This window comes from Cyrtonyx montezumae, unplaced genomic scaffold, assembly GCF_038088225.1.
Source record: "Cyrtonyx montezumae isolate F1298 unplaced genomic scaffold, pur_monq_1.0 scaffold_3, whole genome shotgun sequence".
In the NCBI taxonomy this organism is placed as follows: Eukaryota; Metazoa; Chordata; class Aves; order Galliformes; family Odontophoridae; genus Cyrtonyx; species Cyrtonyx montezumae.
This window is the reverse complement of record NW_027072034.1, coordinates 113,483,899-113,508,067: the sequence shown is the minus strand read 5'-3', so window position 1 is coordinate 113,508,067 and position 24,169 is coordinate 113,483,899. Positions and strand designations below refer to the sequence as shown.

Genomic DNA, 24,169 nt, shown 5'->3' with positions numbered 1-24,169 from the left:
CCCTCAAGCCAGGCAAACCAGCTGCTGGAAAGATAATTAATGGATCATGGTTGGTATATTCAAGTATGAAATTGAACTCAAGCATATAGTTTTCCCCTCCCTCTTTTAATTAAGAACAACATTCTCATTCTTATATTCAGGAAGCAATAAAGGAACAACAGAATCAGCATTACTACTTTGTCTAACTAGAATGATAATGCTAACTTATTAATTGCAAAAAAGTTATTAATTTAAGGCTGATTAATAAAAGACACTTAAAGTATTTTGAAAGTCCATTTCTTCCTCCTTGCTCTTCTCTGAAGATAGGTGACAAACTCAGTCAAGTCAGATTAAGTTTCATACTGTCACTGTGGCAATGTTTGGGTTTCAGGCAATAACAATTTTGTTGTCCTTTAAAATAAGTTTATCACTATTACTTTTTTTTTCCCCTCCACAATTCTACGAGCTTTTGTATTTCTTATTTTAAGGAAAACAACTTATTTTATAGCACTTATATACAGGCTCATTTTAAAGCTTACATATTCTTCAAGGACAGATGAAGCTGGCAGTTGTCCACTGAGAGAGTTAAGAGCAGTAAAGAAAAATTCACAACATAAAGAGTTTATTATTCAGTAAACACAATTATGACCCTGAAGAAAATGGGCAAACTGAAAGGAGCGATGACAATAATTCCTCAGTAGCCTACCAGAAATTTCTGCAGCATTCCTGTCTACCCTAGGAAAGAAGCTAAAACATGTTGCTGCAGTTTCTCATTGCAGGAAACACTGTGAAGACCTGCAAAGTGCTCCTGTTAGGAACACTTGGGAAGAAGACAGCATGGTGCCTAGTGATTCTCAGGAATGGGAAAAACACAAGCACTGGCAGTGGAACTCACTCTTTGGATTATGCACTTGGCTACTGACATGAGCAGTAGAAATCCCTACTATACAGACCCTAAAACCTTGAGAATTTCCACACTTATCAAGCCAATTTTTTCCCCACCTGCACACTGAATTTTTTAGTTTTAGACACTGGGTAAAATCTTCCAGCACACCTCTGTGTTTCATAAGCACAAATCCCACTTAGAATGACATTTATCCTCATGAGTCATTCCCAGAGACATTTAGTATAGCATCTGACAGATGTGTTACTGTAGCATGGAATAAAGTTTCTGTAAAAGAATTGTGGAGAACTTCATTGCCTTGAAACAAACAGGAAAGATCATGCTTAGGTATGCAATACTGTCTTACGTGGATTATTTCAAATGCTAACTACATTGGATTTGTACCATGGATTAATGAAAGCATTTGCAACTTTGCTGTAAGAATAGACAAAAAAATAGCATTAGGTGTATCTTACGTATAACAATACGTATAACAACATGCACACACACATATATATAGGAATGGGCAACATCCTACATTTTCTGGAAAAAAAATCAGATTTTCAAGGTAGCACTTAAAAGTATTAACTTTCATACTGTCACACTGCAGCAATACTGTAATTGGACTCATCTCTAAACAAATTCCTACTGTCATCCATGCACATTCCACTACAACTCAGAATATTTTACTTCATGTATTTTATTTTGCGTCCCAGATGATCACAGAATTTTACTCCCCCACCAAAACAGCTACTTTAATTAGGTTTGCTACTTCCACATGCCCTATCACCAGAAGAAAGGAAAAAACCTTAACAGTTCAGCTAAGAACAACTTTTACATAACTCCGATAGAAGGAGTTTTTGATGCAAGAATCACCAAATTGATTATCTAGCTCCTTCCCACTGTTAGCAATACACTCTGCACATTGTTAGTCTAGATTGCTTGATACAATTAGCAGAAACCTAAACTCTCCTGCTGTGTCAGACCAATGAAGATGCTTGGCTCTGGAGTGATTGGTCAGTACCAGCTAACACTCCAGCTAAGCAAGTGTTTAAAACAACAAGGAAGAACTAAATACAAGAGCATTCCCTCCCCCCACAAAAGAGACAAAAGCCACCTTATCTAATTATACAGCACAGATGGAGACTTTTAGGTTGAAAAATTATCATGCAGCCTTTAAAATAAGGTCTTGTTTTCACTCATTTACAACTCTGCCAACTTCAACAGTTAGATTAGGGGGTTTCTCTGCTCTCTGCCTCCCTACACATTGATTTTGTTCAGGTTGTCGCACTGTGCTTTGTACTTTGAAATGTAGGACAAGGATATCACTTGTATAATTTCATTGCTAGTGGCTGAGCTTTGTAACATCTCCTATCATGAATCACTGAGTGGCAAGATTTTGTTTCACCACCTCACATCAGAGGACAAGAAATCTAATAAAGGAGGTCAGCCATCATGCTAATCTTGTAGGTGTCTCAGGATGTTTTTCAGAAAGGAATAAGTCACAGCCATAGCCACCCAGATGCTCAAGATGAAACACCCTGCAGAACAGAAAATTACATTTCTCAATTAGAAATATTGAAGAACTTAATTCCAATTGAAGCTTCAAACTGTCAGGTCAAGTTATTCTGTAGGGTGGACTATTTGCTTGCTATCTTTTATAGGAAATGCCTGCAGAACAAGGAAAACTAACAGCCACATAGGCAACGACTTTACTGTCTCTCACATTTTCTGTGTGATCTTTGAGTAATTTAACAATTAGATTCAGTACCTTTATTACTACTGAATCCCTAAATACCTATGCTTATTGTTTCATAAATTTTCTTTTCATTGAAGTAAATGCTTCAATGAGGATGAGAATTTAATTGTGCTAAGCTCAGAAAGCACTCAACAGCAAAGTGATCTGTCATCTTCACTATTTTGTAAACCCTTCAGTACATATTTAGAACAAAATTACAAAACAGAAAAATATACAAGACATTCCAACAACGATTTCCCCCTTAAAACTACTTGATTGTTCCTCTCAGCTTGAAAACAACAGGGTTTTTGAACAGCAGTCCATATCAGTAGATCCCAGATCTGTCTCAGAGTGTCAGCCACAGAGCTGGGATCTCAGAGATCCGTAACATGGATCTCCATTTTCTCTCAGAGTCCTTTGCGGAGACCTCAAAGGAATAAACACTGCTACACTAAACTAACACAGATTCTCTCCTACAACATACGGGTGCATCACTGTCATGTAAAATGACATGTGAAGGAGGAAAACACCTGAACTGCGTTTAGCCCTGCGGCTCAACCTGTTCCCTCTTCCACTACGCCTGAAGGACAGAACAATTATTAAAGATGTATTCTTCCACCATTTGATTTATTCCTCCAGAAATGCAGACACAAAGTCCAAAAAAAGGAAATGCTGGAACTACTGGAGAATATTAAAAATTTATGAGAAAAACTTATGAGCTAGAACAGTGGGTCTCATATAATGAAAGGGTAAAAGTTTCTAAGAAAAAGTTATACCAGTAACAAACACAACCATACAGAAACCTTTTAGACCATGTCCAGCATACTAGGAAACATCAGCCTTTTCCCCTAGATGAGAACATGGCCACATCACGTTGATCCCAGCATCAATCTTCCAAGTAAAATTATCATAATTAATTTTAATGTGGTTAGAAAATGGAAGCAAGTTTTCAAAAAAAAAAAAAAATCTGTACTCCAGCTTGGGAGAACACAGCAACCTTCCTGCCAGCAAGAGACTTGCTCAACGTAAGTTTCCAACCCAGGTACAAAGGAGTCTCTCACTGAGTCCTCCAAACCTGCCACTACTGTTGCCCCAAGGTCCTAGCAGTCAGCAAGGCAAAGTGTTCCATCAGCAACGAGTCATCATCCTTGCACTGGACATGGTCCATCAAAAAGTAGATTTTTCCAGCCAATGTATGTGTTAAGATTGTAGATAACAGTCAGGAATAAAACTTATCTTCAGGTGATACGAATCAGCTATGTACTAAGTATCAAAAGAGACTGTGCTGATTTTGCCTTTACTCCACACCATTAGGATCCATATCATTTATAATACTTCCCAAGATGCCTGAAAATGGGCCACGCGCGTTAAAATCACAGAGATGTACCAACCCTTCCCACTGCTGAAAAGAATCCACACCTTTCCTCAATTACAGAAGAGTCCTGACAAAAACTCCGGAAAGAACCTTACAGACTTCATTACAAGAGGAAGGAAATTTATAAAAAAAACAAAAAACAAAAAAATGAAATCAGGGAAAATTTCTAAAGTGAATTTCAAGACAATAGCAGTATCTACGCAAGTAGGTTGCTTCTGAGAAGTATCAATTCAGTCTTATGAAACACAGAACTCATTTTAGCAATATCAAGTTCCCCAGACTTTTCTGTTGGCTGCCCTCTTCCCAGATATGCATGCCAACATAGTCTGCACAAAAAATACAAGGGATGATAACCATCAAGCCCCTACCATGTTGCTGGGGCTCTTCCTCACTGAGGAACAAGGAGTTTTAATACAGACTTCTATATCTCCTTAGGAATCATTAGCTTTTTGAGGTGGTTCTCTGTCTCAGAGTCTTGCTGAATTCAATCATCAAAAATCTTAGGCCAGTTCTTATCCACCATCTGCTCCTCAGTTTCACTGCTAGAAACACTATCCTGGAAATGGTATCCTTTGTTACCTACCATCAACTGTCTCACTTTGTTCAGCTGTTTCTTCTCATGCTTACACACATTTCCATTCATACTACATTCATGAAAAATTTATTATTTCTCTTGCAAATTTCCATTTCTACATCAGCAGAGGTCAAGTGTGTCTAAGGGTGCTGTTATTTATCCATTTTCTAGACATGTACTGATGTTTACCAGTCTTGACAGACAGATCTGAGGTTTCAGCAATCCTGAACTCATCATAAATGAAGACCAGCCATTATGGTTACATAAGTCTAAGACAACAGTAACCATTTTTTTTGTTTGTTTTCAGATTTCCACAGGGCATAAATACATATGCCAAGTGTTGCTCTTTCCCTTCAGCAGTACCAGTGGTTTCAGTAAATGAATATTGATAGCTTGTCCAAGAGGACAGCATTTCAGACATCCAGGCAAGACTATTTAATTCACTCAGTCTACCATTTGACAGCACCAGGTATCAACTTCATGAAATTTATATTAAAAAGAAATATATTAACAGAAGTAAAAAAGATAAAATAAAATAAAAAAATGCATGTTTAACTAAATATGTTTTATTTTGTTTTTTTTTTTAGAAGAACTTATAAGTTCCCAGTCAGGCACACAGGAAACATCTACCCATTTGGAGGTTAGGCCAGCAGTCACCCCAGCAGACTGCCCTCTTTGAGATATTGTGCTTATTGACTTGGGTCTACTATCCCCTTGCAAATATATTTATAGTAATGAATCAGCCACCTCCTGTAATATAAATTTGAATTGGAAATAGAGTTCATGAGATGAAGACAGTACTTTAGGCAGCATGAACCTTTACCAATACACTAGGGAGCAGAACTTTGAACTTGTGGCTAATTACTGATTGGTATGCTGGTTCTGCATGTAAAAATCACTGTTACTCCAGCATGCTCAGTGACAGCTCCAATTAATAGACAAAAAAAAAATTCTTGGCAGAGAAAGCAAAACATGGCCAAACATAATAATGCAGCAGTCCACTCCTGAATTCACAAGTCTGGATTAGGTAAATATTTTTTAAGCCTACATAAAGATAAAATAATTTAAAAAAAAAAAAGAAAAAAGCAGCAATTTACAGCTGATTACAGGATCTAAACTTCTAAGATGAAGCAACTAATCTTGTTTTCTCCCCTATTTGGGTTTGCAAGTTTAACAGAAAAGGTGCAAAGCAATCCTTGCACAATAAATTAGCAGGTCATCTCTCATGGTATAGATGATATCTGAAATGCCTTTAGCAAAAATGAAGATAAAACATAAGTCGGAGCACACTTCCTGCTTGGTCCTAGGAATTATACCCTTTTCTAAAGGAAGCAAACTCACTCCTTTGGCAGCCCTTCAAAGCAGCACGATCTTGTCCATTCATACACAAAATTAAATGAGAGATTTTTATAACATGAGCAGTTCAACTGCTTAGATCAGAAAGATATTAGTAGAAAATGAAAAATAAACGTCTCCACTGAAGGGTACTTCCAGTCCTAGAAAAATACATCGTTTGCTTACAGAAGCATGTTAAATACAACAAACATCATACATGTTGGTAAGATAGAGAAAAAAAACCTGCATAATGAAAGAACACAACAAGGTCAAGGAAGAGGTTGGTGTGTTTTTTTAAATTCTTGTTCACAATGATGGAAAAGTAGTTAAAAGCTTCAGTAGATCTAAACAGAAATCCATAGCAGTGTGCATCAGTATTGTTTTACCTACTAAAGAAATCCCTTGAGGATAACAGATGACTACTCATCTTCTGAGATTGATGCTGACTGAGATCCGTTCTTCAGCGTGAGTTCCACAGAGCAGAAAGCTGATCACACACTCCACAGATGTCAGCTGGGGGTGGCTCTAGTCAGATGCCTACCCCAAAAACAGAACACTTCAGTCTGAGATGCTTTGGGATCAGGCCAGTCTTGTAGTGTTCCTTCCTCCTCTCTCCCCATTTCCTTTACACTCCTATAAAAATCATCCAGGCAACCATAGGGATACAGTGACCAATTATAAACCTCTCTGAAAACTACATTTGAAATTGTAAAGAATCTTCCATTACTACCAGAAAATTATTTGCATTCTAGTTTTATGCTGCCAGCACAGGAAGGTAACAGTAGACTCTGCAGTTATCTAGGGAGCAGACTGCCAGAGTGCAGTAATAGATTTTTACTCTGTTCAGAAAAATACCAAATTATTGCTGTGGTTAGAGGAAAAAATGGGTTAGTCTTACAGAAAAAGTAATATGAATATTTCCAAATATACAACAGTTAGTTTAAATCTTAAAGTTACTTCAGGAACTCAAACATCACCTGTGCTCTTCCTTCAATTATAAGTCATTTTGTAGGAAAAGAATGTTCTTTTACTAGTAACACTGGCTGTTCAAAAAAGCAAAGAACTTCATTAAATGCAAGAACAAGAACTCCAAATAGTATGTAGTTTTCAACCGTGCTAGAGAAATTTATCTGAAACTTCTCACTGGGTTCCATTCTTCAAGCACCTGTTGGATACAGTTCTCTTCTGATAAGAAACATGTTTTATTTCACCTGACCTACTGCATTCATAAAGGTATTGTTAAAATACACTGCCATACTCATAAGCTTCCTAAATCACAACTGTTTGTTCCATTCAAGACTTACTATTACTAACCTCAATACAGGCATAGTTATCCAGCCTTCTGAGCTCCTGTAATTTTTATGTTCTTTAAAACATTTTCTTAAGGTCTAAGGGGCACAGTATTGTCTGAATGGCCTGGGCTTTTAGTTCATGGTGATCAATTGGCTTCCTGCAGAAATACTTCAGGAAAGAATCAAAAACACTACTGCCAATGTCAGATAAAACAACTGGTGGGTCAAACTGTGAAATGTGGTACCCTTACTTGTGAATTCAAATCTCAAATCAGAAGTCTGTGTTAGGTACTGTTTAGACCTTATTTACAGAATTTGATTCCTTGAACCAGGAATAGCTGCTGGAATTCTGCAAGCTGATTCCATCAGGCAGGATGATTAGAATAATTCCCCTAGCATTAGCAAACATCTCACTGTAGAAAAAAAGAAAAAAAGACTAAAATTAAGATCAACTTCTCTGCACCCTCCTGTCTTGGAAGAGAAAATAAAAGTACATTCTCTACCACTTCTCAACAGGATATCCCATCTACAATGTCTTACCTTCCAGATGCATCCCCCGGGTATTTCAGAGGAATAAAACAAGACAGTTTACTGTCAGGCCAGCCTTTTGAGGAATGAACAATACTAAAGGAAATATACTGTGTACCACAGCCAGTTTCAATTATTACAATTGTAAAGAGCTAAAAACTTAACCAGATGAATCTGGATAACACTGAATGTAAAAATGTGCCAAAATAAATTCATAAAAATCGTACAGACACAACAGTAAAGAAGTACACTACAGAAAATAATCACACAGCAAAGAGGATGCCTACCAACATCTTCTCCTCACACAGTTTCATTACACTGACAGGTCAAATCTTCAGACAACTTTATTTTACATTATGAAGAAATCTGATATCAATTAAACTGAGCCACTACTAGAATGGTTTGGATAAGTCCACGAAGTGTTCTCCCTAGGCTTCAGGAGGATAAGATTACTTCTTACCAAAGAACTCTGCCAGCCTATCAACGAAGCAAGACACAGTCCTACTAAGCCACAGAGTTTTTGATAGCTTTGTAATGGCAGTGCTTCCACGTGGGAAGACATCTCCTAGTCAGCTTCATGAAATGCTGAGGCCTTTGAGTAGCTTAGTCACCTCCTTAGACCTATTTTGGTTCCCCCAGAGCTGTGAGGCTCTCTCCCACCTGTAGCTACTGAAATAGAAGGAGCAGTTCTGGTGCAGGGAGAACATTTACATGCTTACTGAGCACCTACCAATGGATGAGCTTTATTGCTATCAACTTCTGTAAATTTTCTCTTTTTTGAAGGTATGACTGAATTAACATAACATCTCCTCCCAACATCAAGCTGCAGTATGGTATTGTACACAGGTGTTATTTTAAATATATGAATTCAGAAGGATATTAAGAAAAAACAACTGGTTTTTACAAGGCTTACATTCTCTTGTTTTACTACTTTCTCTGCTTATATATCCCTCCTGAAGACGCTACCACACAAGTTGCAAATGTACCCATTCCCCATACAAATATTTCTGTCCAGCATCTTCATTCCATTTCAGCTTTGCCAACTTTTTTGCTTAAGAAATGCTGAAATTATGAAAACCTGGATAGATATAGGCAAGCCAAGTGGATACAGAAGAGTTTACTCTGTTTTACTCTATTAGGTCAGGAATATATTTTACATAAACCCATGCATAAATCCAAGAGCAAAATAATTTGTCTTTGATTCTCTTCCAGAATTCCTGAGAACTGCTCAGCTCTCATTTTTTGCCAGTTCTTTACCAGACACAAACAACTATTAAATCCAATTCAGATGACTGCAAAATCCTCCAAATGCTCAATGTTAGCACAATTACTTAAGGCTTCATCTCTGCTATGAAAAGTAGCATTACTTATTAAATATTTGGGGGTGTTTTCAATTCTCCAATCTCAATTTGGATTTTTTGGACAATCTCAAACATTACCTAAAACCAGTCTGCTTACACTAGACTGAAACAACCACTGTAGAATATCCACATTCAGGAAAATGTAGGGGTCTCAAACCTCTTATACCCAATCATATGCATATGATCCAGCATCTAAAGCAACACATGCCATTTCTGTATGCCAGTCTTTCCTCAAGTCATGGGAAAGACTTAAGTCCTTATTTGTATTCACAAATACAGAAAGATCAAAATCTTAAAAATAAGTGTCTTAACTGAAAACCACACTCCCTCATTTGCAGTGTTCAGATAACTCAAGACTATATATATTCATGAAATTTTACAAAAAGAAAAGCACCTAACTTTTGTGAAGAATATAAGCAAGAATCACCTGCACTTTTCTGAAGTTATAAGTAATCGTTATAAATTTAGAGATGCTGTATTTCAGCAGAGCTAGAAACGACAGGCTCTTTTCCTGTGATAACATTTACTACAGAAGTATTTTCATTTGCCACAGCATCACCCTCTATTGCATAAGTAGCTATCTATCTAGTGAGACAAAATTACTTTCATTTCTCACTGCTGTTATTTTGTCTCATAGGTTTCCCAAAGATCTCCGCTCATTAAATGTTTGTCAAAATGCACTCACAGAGCACACCAGGCAAAGAGGAGAGGCAGACGCTTCTGCATGTTAGTGGGCGAGATGGGAAAGAAGCTGGGCAAGCAGCTTTTGCATCCAATCCATTATAGTTACATTTCTTCTAACCATCTAATAGCAACTCACATTCACCTGAAATGCATTAAATCCTCTGAACTTAGGAAATGATGCATTATTGAAGTCACAGCAGGGAAGCCAACTGAGTTTAGCTAACATAAAAGGCTTGCACTAGAACAACTTTTTTATTACAAGGTTATGGATAATAAACAAAGGTAACATTTTAACGTAGTGAAGATGCACAGTCACAGAAGCAGCAAGTATTTCCACTCAAAAGAAAAATTATTTTTTCCCCACCTGAAAAGCATAAAAACAGACCAGCAGTGCCTCAATTTCTTAGACCCCTGTTCCAGCATGTCATCTCTCTTCCACTTTCTTCAGCTACTCAAGCACATGTCGCTTTGTCAGGCGTCTAAGACCTGAAACCCACTTCCAACCTCTAGTGATTCACAGTAGAGATTGCAGGTTGAACAAATAACATCATTTTTCTCTAATCGCTTCCTCTTCTTTAGATTGCTTGTCATAACGTGGGTTTTTCACAGTTTTAACAGCATACTTTCAGCAAGTAAACTGCAAATTCTTCCAATCTATACTCACATATGCTAACTCCATGTGTACGTACTGTACCTTTAGTATACATATATCTTATTAGTCTTCCAATATACTAAAACAAGAAGGAAGACAATTCTACATATTATAACAGGACATAAGGCGAGCATAAGTACTTATCTAGCTCCATCTGAACTACTGAAGGTGACTTCAAAAGCAAAACATATGTAGTGAGAACAACTAAATCCATAAGCAGCCTCAAATTATTTTTGCCATTACAAGTGACTACTACAATCATATCAAACAGGTTATTATCAAATCTCTTCAGTGGCACTGCTTTCTGTCAAAGAGAACAAAGAAAAACAAGTGCGTAAATCACAAGGCCATTAGCCCAGAGGATTATGGAATGGTTTTTGCATCCTCCCTTCTTTGTTTTCAGTACTTCCATCTTTGTTTTAATACTATAGCTATTATCACCTGTGTTTTTGAAGACTAGAGCCCTCCATAGTTACAAGTGGCAAACAGGAAAACAAATTCTCATTTGTTAAGAGAGAGAAACTGGGCTACACTTTAAAAGGTACATTCAGTAAACACAGGATAAGAGGTGTGTTTTCAATGAGACCTGCCAGTTTTATCTAACTGCATAATGCTTTATTTACTGAGCCCTATACTAGGCATTACGCACTGTGATTGCCAGGCGTTAGCAAAGACCTATGATTTTTTTCCTGTGCTAAGTACAGTACAAATACCTCATGAAATTGTATCTGCTCCAACGTATGCACAAAAACCAAACGTAGGTAAAGCACAGAGGAAACTGAGCACTATCAGTGGTTACCGTGTATTTGGGGATGCCACATGAGAGTCATTACTCTCAGATGACACCGCCTTCAATTAGTTTCAATTAAAATATTCACAGCATTCACTATAGACTGGGATGCTTACACACTGTAGTCTATCTCAAAATGAAGGCAAGAACTAACTAAAATTGCACACTTCCCACATAGTATACATTAGGATTTTAACCTGGGCTTCAGACAGAATGGGAAACTGACACTCTGTACAGCCATAAGCAGACAACTAAATGATTTTACAAAGCAGTCCACAAATCCTGCATAGGATTCACGTCACCTCGACTCTGTAGAACCTACGGATCTCACTGTACACAAGCTTCTCAATCCCTAAGAACATTTTTCAGAATGCTTTCATATATCAATAATTTAAAAGAACAAACAACATACCATCAACTTCTGGTCTCGAGGCAACCCTTTCTCAGAGACACATACACCATCTACCCTGAAAAACCTGACTATTAAAAAAAAAATACAGATCTAAAGTGAACAGTAGGGTCTAAAAACTAGATGCAAACCAAAAAGACTGCCAGTGAGATGGTGGAAGAGAAACAAGAACATGCTCTAATCCAAAAACCATAAGCCTGTAATGCAAGAATTTGAACACTGTTTATTGAAACTAGAACATTCTTCCCCCTAAACGCTAAGCCACTATTCTCCTAATGATGGGGAAGAATGAAACGTTTAAAATCTTCAGTCCTAAATTTCTGCTTCATAATTACGGTACTTTTCAGCAGTTGCTGACTCAAGCAAATAGCTTAGCAAAGCTGAACAGTAATTAAGAGATTTCATTTACAACAGAATTTCACATTTGTACAGGAAGAAATGTGCTTCTTATGACATGAAAACTCTTAATACTGAAAAGACACATGCAGATATAACGTCACATAAGTCTTTCATTTGCACTGTGAAGTAAACTAACCCTTCTTCTGGTGAGTAAAATACACATTTTAACAAGTAAAATTATTAAAGGCCAAACTTTAGAGGTAATGAGTACTCCTGAGAGACAGAAAAATTGGAGCTTTTTAGGAATGTAAAGCCACGACTCTTGACTTTGATATGTGATCCTAAATGAATGGAATTAGCCTCAATGGTTCTGCAACATACTAATACAATTTCCTAAGTTGTATCTACAGAAATGAGACCTATGTCAACTTACACTTTATTTCAGATTAGTGGTTTTGGTCAGCGAACCCCTGAATGTTTTACAGATGCAGATGGAAAAAGTAACAAATTATTTCTTAGTCAATTACAGAATGCTAGAAATTGTCTTAAAATCACCATTTCTGGTAAATAATTACACAGTAGCTAGTGACCATCAGACTAAAGATGGTATTTTTGACTAGGTAACGTTCCATCTTTATTTTCACCTCAAAGGGATTTTTTCCTAATAGATCCAGAGCATCCACAAGTTCTCCATGTATTAAACATGGGACAGACAGTCAAGAGATGTCAGTGTTTTAACGAGGTTCTTATATAACTTCTTCCTCCCATTTGCTATTTACAATGGCAATAAATTTTGCACAGACTGTGCAATGATGGCTAGAGAATCTGTCCCTTACTGGAATATTTAGTATTTAAGAAATAATTGTTTACAAATACAGAACTTGAGTCTACCCATCAGCTGAAGACTTAGGAAAAGTAAAAAAAAAGTGGAAGTATGACAGCATCTCGGCCAAGCAGTGTTGCTTAAAGAGATTCATTAAATGCACCGTCCACATCCCACTTCGTATTCCATACATAAAAGGTTATCTCAGATACATTTCCATGCTTAATGAAGCTCTTAATGAAACCATTAAGTACAGATTCTTGTCTGCACCGCAAAGCTATTCCTGATACATGGAATTACAGAAAAAGCTCACATATCTATAACTGGCACCTTGCCCGTAAAAAGATTCTTAAAATCAGAACATTAACTCTAGTATTCATACCAGCTATAGGCCATGACAATATCTTGAATAAAACTTAATTCTAAATGAAAGCAAAATATTTAGCACCACTTTGCAAATGTTAGCATGCTGAGACATAAACAACCACTGTTTTATGGAAAGGAAGCAAGAAAAGAGGATACAAAGTAAATAGATGGACGGCAGACACTTCAATTTTGCATATATACTGAGAGACACTGATAGAGCTGGGGTGCTTTCTAAACTAGCACTCCCCTGTTCTTTTTCTTAAATCAGCACTGCTAATCTTTGTTATTCTATATCACTATGGAAAACTTTTGCTACGTCCATTATGACAGTATCTGAAGGCACATATGTCTAACAGAATCAAGGTGCTAGATACAAAGCCATAATTTGTGTAAATTTGTCCATTACATGCCCCACTGAATTACATTTTCTTTGTTTAGAGTTTTTCGTGGCTCTTTAGCCAGAGCTAACAGGAAAGACTTACCTGTTAAATCCATTCATCTGCAGTGTCCAATGTTGCTGATGTAGATCAAAACTGGGACCCCTACTGAGATTGCCAGCCCATTCAGAAGCATCACTGTCATCTCACCAGTATTCCATCACAATGAACACCAGTAGAAGTGGATGGAGATGGAGAGGCAATTGGAAAGAGTAGGACTGACAGATCTTCATCGCTGTCAGCTAACATCTCACTCACTCCATTGTTAGCAGCACTGATTTCAGAGAGACAGCTCTTAGGAAAAGTGAGAATGGCAAAGTTATTCACTTCAGCTCATTAATGGTCTAGTTTGAATCTTCGTGAAACTAACAGGAACAGGCTCACTGCAGTTTTGAGTAAGGCCTTAAAAAATTAGGGAAATGAATTGGATGAAGACAAGAATAGAATCAGCACAATGAGCACAGGTCCCACATCCTCCCATTGATTCGTCTAGATGAGCATCACTGGTTACTAGTGGGAATTTACACTGTTACCACAGTTAACTTAGAATTCCAGGCAGCAACAAAAGCATTAAAGTTGGTTGCAGGTTGACATTTCACAAAAATATTTAACTGAAAACATTAGGAATTATCACCTCAATTATTTGGCTAACAAATAGTAGTGAACATTCCAAAACACATCTGAGATGACCTGAAGAATTCAGGAATCATGTCTCAGTGGGAAGACTGAAGTCAGCATGCCAAACAGCTCCTGAAAAATGCTACTGACTCCTCATAATCTTATCTCTGTCCTGATAAAATATCACAGCTCAATCCACTAAAATTTAACTAAAAATTCCATTTTGTTCTGCTTAGTCAAAGATACTAAGTGCAAAAATGATAGTTGCCCCTGACTTATAACAGACTAAACAGAACAAGTTCTTAAAAAAGCAAAAAAAGCTAGAGCAGGAATGCAGATATGCATAGCAAATAAACGTGAAGTCAAGAAAACACCAGGGAAGCTGGATTTCTTGCTATCTGTGATGAATGACTCAGTTCCTGCCATGTTAGATTCACTTCACCTCCATAAATTACAATCACAATGCAGGTGCAGTGGGATCTGTCTCCATTCTCCTAGAGGTTTCTGTTTGGTTAGTCCAGAAAATTGGTGTTACACACTGCTGTGTGGTTTTATTTTAGGACTTTCAAGTCAAATACAAAAAGCATTTGAAACACCACTTCAATTAAAGAGCATCGTAACCTGACAAACAGTTATGCTGCAGAGAACTCTTTCAGCTAGCCCATGATGCTGCTACCAGTGGATCACAATACAAGAATACAGCTTTTCTTTCTTTCCGAAGACACTTAAACTATCAATAAATAAGACAGAATTCATCTTAGAAACTTGTTCTTGGACTGAAAGTATAACTTTTTCTTTTAAAGTACAAACTATCAGCTTTCAAACACTTCAGCATGCTCTTCAGTATTTTATAAGTATTTTATATTTTTGAACAGGAAACAGTTTGTTGCATTGGAATTTGTAACATCTAAGCTCAGTTGACTGTTGGTGTGAAGACTGACTGCTGACTGACATAATTTGGCTAGTCTAAGCTGCCACTGTAGTCAGAGTTATACTGGCAGAAACAGCGCTTATATCTGAACTGTACCCATCATTTGTAGATTTATATTTTTTTTAAGTATGAATAAACACAAGGAATTAAAGATGGGTGCACTTGCACAGCTGTGATCTTGTGGGGATCATGGAGACACAGTAGGATGGCTTGCTTGATTGGACTGCTTCTCTGGGACAACGTAGACTCTTTAGGAAGGACAAGTGAGAAAGGGGAGGAGATAGAACTCATCACCCTGTATGTCAGAGAACAGCTGAAATGCATGTAGCTTTGCCTGAGATAACCAAGAGCTTACGGGTAAGGATCAAAGAGCAGACCAGCACAGGTAACACTGTAGTGGGTACCTGCGATGGGCCATCTGACCAGAAAGCACAAGCAGACCTTCAGAGATCCTTTCCAACTTCAGCCTCTCAGTCTAAAAAAAACTGTTTCAGAAAAGTTCAGGCCACACACCAGGGCTTAGGCTGGTAGAAAGGAGCAGTATATTTCTGCAAGTACCCTTAACATACATGGAGTCAATGTATTTTGTGCTTCACCCAGAACAAAGCAAGCCCAAACTTCTAGGTATGTTCATAATATTAATAACTGCTTTTACACTACATTCACAATTCCACTATTTCAACCAAAAATGTCAAGATGTTTTCCCAAATCACGTTACTCCCATACAGGGCCATAAAAAAAAAAAATGGAAGTCTTGATAAAATGATAAAAAAGAAACAGGGAAAAAAAACATCAGCCTTTCTCAACGTACCAACCTCTGATGCATGACAAAGCTGAGGAAGAAAATTCAATGAAACAAAATAAAATACACTGCACAATTATTTCAGAAAACTCTTGATACTAACTACAGGTCTAAAAATCTTTTATTACTGACACAGAACACATTTTTCAACCCATTGGTGGGATGCACACCTTACAAACATGGAAGCAGCCTTCTGTTGAGACAGATGCTGTGCCTGCCCCTGCTTATCAGTGCTCAAAAAAACAACAAAACCAATATAAAACTGCACCAATAGAAGTGCAGCATTTTTTATCCAGTTATCCTCTATCAATAAATCAGTGCAGATTTTGGTCTCCTTAATGTTCATTTATGATGACTTCTGCTACATTCGCAGGCTCAATGGTCTGTGGCAGTTTCACTCGCCAAGTATCTTAGCACCATCCGTCCATAGATAAAACTCTATATACTTTAAGAACATTAATCTACAAGCTTTGAAGACCAAGATATATCTGTTTACTCCTACAAGCATTCTCCCATTTCCTTCTCCTTTAAACATATTATTTTCTGCTTTAAAGAAAAACACCCCTGCCTTCCCTCGTTCACAGCACTGCCTCTAAATCAACAGAGAGCATCTGTAACCTCTACTTGAACAAACTTCATTTATCCAGTTAAATAACTTATGAGTCATCTGTTTGAAGATGTACATGTTTACATTAAAAAAATACTATATGCTGAGTATCATCAGAGACTCAGTTTTATCATCTAAGGCACAACTATATTAAGCAATTATTTTTGCTAAAGACACAGGTGTTTTCACATGCTGAAAGCACAGGACAGTGACTCACGAAACCAGAGATCTGCTCTTTGCTTTTTGACTGACCACCTGGGGAACTCTGCTCAAATCACTTCACCTGCTGAGCATCAATCTAAGTTTCTACATTGTCCTCTGCCTCATCCTATACTACACTGTAAAGCATTCAAGAACCCATGAATTTATTTCCACATCACACCTAAGACTGGGAAATTGGCAAAGTTATACTGCATAGGAAAGCTTCTGTCATCACCTTCAGTTTCCCACATACGAGTGGCACGATATTACTACTTTCGTTCCTTCTGATGAGGAAAAATAATTAGGAACCTCCTTCTTCTCAGCCCATTCACCAACTGCACACAGTCATGCTGTTACTGTAACATAAACCAGTACTTAAGCTTACTGAACAGTATTTCACATCTTCCCCCTGTATGATGCGGGTTCATGTACCTCTAATGACATGTGTTCACTGCTATCATGCCAGTGCTCACTGAAGTATAAAGAAGTTGAGATTCCACAACCAACTGACCCAGCAGGGCACGCAAAAACGAGCCGCAAGGGTCCAGATACCAGCAGCAAAGATGTAAATTCCCACTTCGATAACCACACTGCAAGAAAGTAACAATACATGATTCCCCACCACATGAACGAGGCACAAAGTGACCTGATTTTGGCCACACAGGAGTCATTCCTAAGGGAAAGCTTCTATATAAGAAGGTGTTACATTGATGAAGGACCTGCACTGTAAATCTAAATGAGTTTGAATTACCCTAGAAGTCTGCAAGAAGCTATTTTAACCTACCAGCCCTTAAACATACACTAACCTTACAGTGAGAACAGGAGAAAGGGCAAACAGACCACAGTGTTCATAATGAAATGCACTAACAACCCCTGTTGGTATACTTTCCTCTTCACATCCAAGGTCTGCAAGCAACCATGGAATCACATGAACTTATCCTGTACCACAGCATAAACATCACTTCTTTCTTCAAGTCTTAACCACAAGATAATTGCTGGACACTGAGTTAAGACATCTGTATCTGAAATGTTCTCCATTTGTACATTTGATTTTTGCTTGCCAAGGTAATGGATCACAATAAATTGTTCTATTTATTCCTCTGTGTTACAGTGGTCTAAGTTGGCATAGGATGAACACCAAGTAGAAAGACCTCCCTTTCCTGCCTGCCACCAATTGATTTGTTTAGCCACTCCTGGGTCCCAACTTGTGACAGACTCAGTACCAATTTCTTTTTTTTTATCCCTCCTCTCTCCATTTGCAGCATCCTCCACATCGACAAGATAAATCTTAATGAAGGAAGGCATACTTGTACCATTTTTTTAAGCTGATTATTTTGTTGCTTGCTGGAAGCTAATGTCAGTCAGTATGAGAGAACACTACAACTTTACAGGCAACTGCAAGTATTTATGGCATCATCACCTACATATTTCTACTACTTGGAAATCATGGAAGATGAACAGATTTCTCATAAATACAGTTGACGTTAAAAAGCTCTGGTAGACCAAGGGTAAGGATATAAATTATAAAACATCCCAAAAATAACAACAGAAAAAAAAATCACCTTCGTAGGAGTCTCATTCCTCAATGTTCCAGTTCTCTACTTTAAAAGAGCAACTTCTTGTTGTGTCACACTCAATACTGAAGAATCCAAAACCACAATTTCATCCTTTGAAAGAGGTATGAACTAACTTTATCTTAAGAATACTCAAGCTTACCAGCCAATATTTTATCTTAGAAGACTTGCCTTAAATAAATGATAACCTCCCTGCATTTAAATCTGAGTCATATTCTAGAACTAGTCCCAGGACTGAAAAATAAATATGAGACTACATGAAACAATTTAACTCCTGCTTGCAGGGATAACGTCAGCTCATTTTCTACAAGAAATGGGAAGCCTAAGACTTCCTTCTGTTTGAAAGGAAATGAAAGCCAGATTCTTAAGAGCAGCATGATCTAAAGAACATATTTGAGGTTTTTAGTAATACTAGGATGACTAGTTTTAATTTCGTATTTCTTCCCAATGGCATATATCCTTCCCAGTATCTTTCGCCTGAAAAAACATTGAATTAAACAGATTCATAAACTGAAGTTCAGTAATTTCTGAACATAGAATACCATTTGCAGTACTGATCATCAGCAGCATTAGCTGAAATCAGAATGGAAAATCACCTCCAAATAAATTCATTGCTGAGGTTACTGAGGTTTAGGGGCACAGCACTGAGTCAGAGAGAAAACTGAAAACCAGCCAGGACGAGCTGAGTTGAAAAGCCTGAATATCAGCTGGAAACTTCACCTCATCCAAATGGTTCACAACTCTTCTAATTCCACCCTCTCGCCATTCAGTAACACCTTTTATTCTAGGGTGAGAAGTATTTCTTTCTACAGACATATTAATTCCAAAGTCCCTCGACAGATACAAAAGTCTACCTAGAAATTTTAAATAAATGAAGGAGTTTTGTTTTGTTTTTTCCAAATTCCACAATTGCTCTTCTTCACTCCTCTGCACCTTCCATTCTCTTCCTCACTCCTCTTCCTCAAACAAATCCTTCACTTGTGTTTAAATGAAAATTTCAAAGTAACATAGCTCAATGGTTTTCTTTGATTTATTAAACCTTAGCTGTCAAATGCCTTTCAGTATGCAACAGGTCTGGGTTACCACATGAAACACCAGTCTTCCATTCCCTGAAATACACAGTAATAAAAACAATTCTAGGAATAACACTAGGAACAACAGTCCAAAACCTCTGAGAGAACTGTAGAGTTGTGGCATCTATCTCCTTACTGCACTGGTCAAGAGATGGGAAGTACGATGACGGAGAACTACTTCTAAAACAGTCATCTAATTTTTTCTTAATTATTATTATTTTCAAGCATATCTGTCTTACATGGAAGTTGGCAAGACAGACTGCACTCTTCCTGCACCACCTCAGATTTTCAGCTTCCTTCAGGCTACGTGACGTCTGGACTTTTCCTACTGCACTAAATAGACACTGCTGAGGTTCTCCTTGCCAACTTGAAGTGCAGCTTCTACCCAGTTAGCTACTATTTCCACAGCAATGGAGTTATATCCTAGAAAAAAAAAGTGATTAGAAAAATTACTTTAAAAAGTGATAGATCAGATACGGTCAGGTCTGCAAATTAAAACAGGTGAAAGAACTATTTCACACTGTTTGGTCCTAATTCTGACACAGATGGCACTTACACAAGAATTCCAGACTTGGCAGTTTTGCTTCAAAGTCATTGCCAAAGCCAGGATAATCCTTCCTATCAAATTCCTCTTTGATTTCTGAGTCACCAATCTCCCTGTAAAAAATAGTTTGCTGTTACTCTCCTTTCACTACGATGCACTGAACAAGCTTTGACAAGAGACATGATAGACTTCCAAATCCTATGCCAAGTCATACCAAAAGGAGTCATGAATCCCTACGAAGTACAGTGCTTGTTTCTTAACCCTTATCCCCAGGTAGAACTGGGGAGGGGTACAAGGAGTACCAGAAGGAAGGTTAATAATAGCAATCAAATGAAAAAGCAAAAAAGAAATAATAAAATTTTTCTGATGGTAGTTCTGAATCTCCAACTCAAATTACTGCAAGTGGGGAATAATGAAAAAAGTGATTTTTTTAAAGCTAGCATTCACTACAAAAAGAAGGATAGGTCAAAACCAGACCATTAATGAGGCAATAATATGGCTTTTGCTTCTCTCTATATATACTGAACTACTACTCAGAAAGTTCTTCAGCCACAGAATTAGACAAATAAACAACATGACCAACTCCACGGAGATAAACTCATGAATGACTAACCGTACATTTGCATTGGCCATTATGTCCTCATCTCAAGCACTTTGTGCTGATGTTGTCAGCACACACAGGTCAAAGAAAAAACAGATATGACAAATCTTGTATCCTTACAATGGCTATTTTTTAATTGATTCAAATGCAATTGATGAAAGGTCTTTAATCAAAGCCAGCAAGGGCTCATTAACAGAGACCTTCATAAAAAACACCGGTGCAGAGGCACAATAAAATAAAATGAATAGGAAGAGGTCCACATGCTATTCTAGATCCAGACAAGCAAACCCCATCGACAGAGTCCACACACAGACTGAGATCAGCATACACAACCAAGACTTTGTAATCAGGTTTAATACAATGGAAAGCATAGCAATGACAGAAGAGTAGCCAGGCCCCAGGCTGCACCAAGTGAGAATTACCTCAAATGCAACAGCCATGGGCACAAAAATAAAGAAAATAAGCTACTTACCCTTCAGAAGGCCTCAGGTATGCAAGGATCTCCAATGAGATACCCTTGCCTCCACTGCCAGCCCTTAGATGAGATCTGGGAAGGGGTGGATCCTGACTCCACTCCTTCCAGTCACTCAGGTATACTGCATGCACCTGAGCTCCCCCAGGTTGACCCTGCCTTCCCACCAGGTGCTCAATCACTGCTTCAGGCCATGACTTAGCATTTCCACTACATCAGATTATAGATTTTACCTATTATGAGCCTTCAATTTAAAGTCACCTGGCAAAATTGCTTGGATTTTTGTCAGTTTTGTGCATGTTTAGATTACCCTTTGCAAGGCACACACACATAACATCAGAGTATGAGCGTAACGTATTCCATTAAAGAGTCTACTGACAGCTAATCACTTGTTCCAGTTAAAACTAAGTAAATAAACATTCGAGCAACAAAGAGTCAAACAAATAGTACTATGAAGGTTTGCTCCTTTGAAAATCATATTTAAGAACACTTCCATTTAGCAACAGAGGTATAAATGAGAAATGCTGAGTTTAGCAAGTTCCTAACGTAATTCACTCAGAAGAAATATTGTTTTTGTTAATATTAAGTCCTACACTCTGAAATTTCAGCAGATCAAAACTACGACAGATGTCAGTGTTGTCAAAAAACAGATAAACATTCACAACTGCTCTGCACTTCAGCTTTCTGAGGGATTGTGCTTTGGAATTGCAGTAGACTGAACAGCTGACATAGAACACCCAGCATAGTCTTAGTACTTCCACTGTTCCTTTGAAGAAACTCAATGCAATTTTCTTCATACCTGAAAGAAAAGCCTTATACTTTCACACCACTTGAATGCAGAAGAAAAAAGTTTAAATCAACCTAATACTAAAAAATAAATTATAAACAAGTCTTGCTACATGCTGTCATGCAAATACATCCAAGCTACAATTTTCTTACCAGCAACTGAGAAGAGTGTATGTACTTTAACAAGAAAGAAGCAATACACAACATTAGTCAAAAGTCACAGGAATTAAACATCAACAGGATGAAGCAAAGGAATCTATTATCACAGTAAGCAATTAAAGGAAAGGAAAAAAAAACACACAAAGAACTTACCAGTCCAATTCTCCATCAGAGACTCTGCTGAACCTGCAGCTTCTACATGACTTGCAGCCTTGCTGATCAGGGGCCGTTACAGGACACCTAAGCAATAAGAATTTCACATTTCAAACTTGCAATACTTATCAACTTGTAGTTTTCAAGAAGCTCAAAGAGACCTGCTCCACTGCAGTCATTCCTCCATTTAAAACAGCAGAACTAAAACAGCAACAGAGGGAGGAGAGGGTTTGCTTGTTCTGTTCTTATAAGTAAACCTGCCTCTGATAACTTACCTTTGCTTGCAGCAGGGAATGCAGAACAAAGCAAAATGATCTTGTTAAAGTATTCTCCCTGCCCTGAACTCATCCCCTGCATTTATACATACGATTTTTTCCTTAAGCTTAAAGCCTAATGATGAAGCAATAGAAGGCAAGGAAAGAAGTCCTCACTTCTAGGTGTTTTACATTACTCTGTGCATTTTCACCAATGAATGGGAAAAAAAAAACCACACTAACTAGTCCCCCTAGCGTACCTTTGCAGTAGGAGTCTAAAGAATACACAGCAAATCACTACCCTGTCCTTTTATGTGAAGTAAAAAGCTCTCTTTTTTTTATTTGGTAGAAAGACAGCCACTTACAGAACTGCAGGGAAACTAGGCAACCTTTCAATTCATTTTTTCTCATTTCTCTGCTGCTTCTGAGCAGTATACAGTAAAAATTAATCTCCATCCAGAAGACTGTATTAAATAAAACATCCTGACCTGTTGGCAATTGTTAAGTCTGGATTTAACGCAGCAATCTGAGTAGCCCGGTGCTTACTCTTCCTTCTATCAGTGAAACTGCTTAAAAAAAAAAAAAAAAAAAAAAAGAAAAAGCTACAGGAGTTTGGATTCATCAGTGTTTCTATCCTGGTGTCTATACCTCCCAGAATACATCAGCGATGAGCAGAGCCGCGAAAACATTCCTGTGATAATTTCAAGAGTGCATCAAAAGTGGCGTGCAGATAGGCTACACGTACGTGAAAAGGTTTAGATCTAGGAACCGCTGCTCAGACCCTTCTACGGGCTAATTTTTTTTTTTTTGTTAACGCACATTGTGAAAAAGTCGGTTCTGCCTGCTCTCTAGCAAAACCTCCGTTCCAAGTTGAACAAAGCAGAGGACGCTGCGCTCAGGTGAGAGCACGAATCAAGACCGCTCGTCTGACGCTCTACAAAGAAACCTTCCTCGAGCTTTCTCAAAACAAAACCGGGCACAACCTCTCCAAAAAGTGTTACATAAGGCGCTGCCAAACTTCAAATCACCTCCAACCGCGGTGAGCGGGGCTTAACGATGCGAACGAGGTGATGCTCGGGCACGAGTCATCGGATGAACCCGCCCGGCAGAAAGCCGCTGGTGCTGGGGAACCCTCAGCATCCCGGAGAAACTCCGGAGTGGCGGACAGGTGCCTCTCGCAGCCGGGACTCCCTCCCAGCGCAGCCCTCCCTCGTCCCCAGCACCGACCCGTCCTCGCACTCACCTCCCCCAGTCGGCGGCGGGACGCTTGGCCGCCCCTTCCCCGTTCTCCTTCCCCCTCCGCTCCGGTCCCGCAGCCGGGAGGTGCCAGCCGGCGGTCCCCGCTCTCCGCGGGATACGCGGGGAGGAGGAGTGCGGCGGGGGAGCTCCTCGCTGCTCCCGGGATGAGCCGCCTCCTCCTCCCCCTCCTGCCTTCAGGGCCTCCCCGCTGTCCGGAGGTGCCGCCCGGCCGTCCCCCGCCCCTCTCCCCGCGCAGGCCCCGCCGGCGGCCGGCGAGACCCGGGGGCGGCGGGGGATTCCGGCCCGGCCTCTTCTCCTCTTCTCTCCCCGGGGCCTGCTGCACGATCTCCGCGGGGAGAGGAGGCCCTGCCCGGCCTGAGCAGCCCCGGGAAGGTCACCGGCAGCGTGCAGCCGGGCACGGAGCGGCTCTCCCCGGCCCCGCTGCTACAGCCGCCGGCCCAACCTCAGCCTCAGCCGCCGCTGGGTGCCGCGCTCCGCCCGAGCTCGCTCCGTGCCGCTGCCCGGTGCCGCCTCCGGCTCGGAGTGCCAGGCTGCCCCCTTCCCTTTCTTCCTTCCTTCCTTCCTTCCTT

General features: G+C 39.0%; 1 protein-coding gene across 1 annotated transcript in view; it reads right to left on the bottom strand.

The window, feature by feature from the left end:
* LARGE1 (LARGE xylosyl- and glucuronyltransferase 1) overlaps window positions 1–22,169 on the bottom strand; it is a 279,675-nt gene extending 257,506 nt beyond the window's left edge. The window contains exon 1 of the mRNA XM_065743076.1: window positions 22,087–22,169. The gene's annotated coding sequence lies outside the window, so the exon portion shown is untranslated. The remainder of the gene's footprint in view (window positions 1–22,086) is intronic.
* Window positions 22,170–24,169: the final 2,000 nt, after the last annotated feature.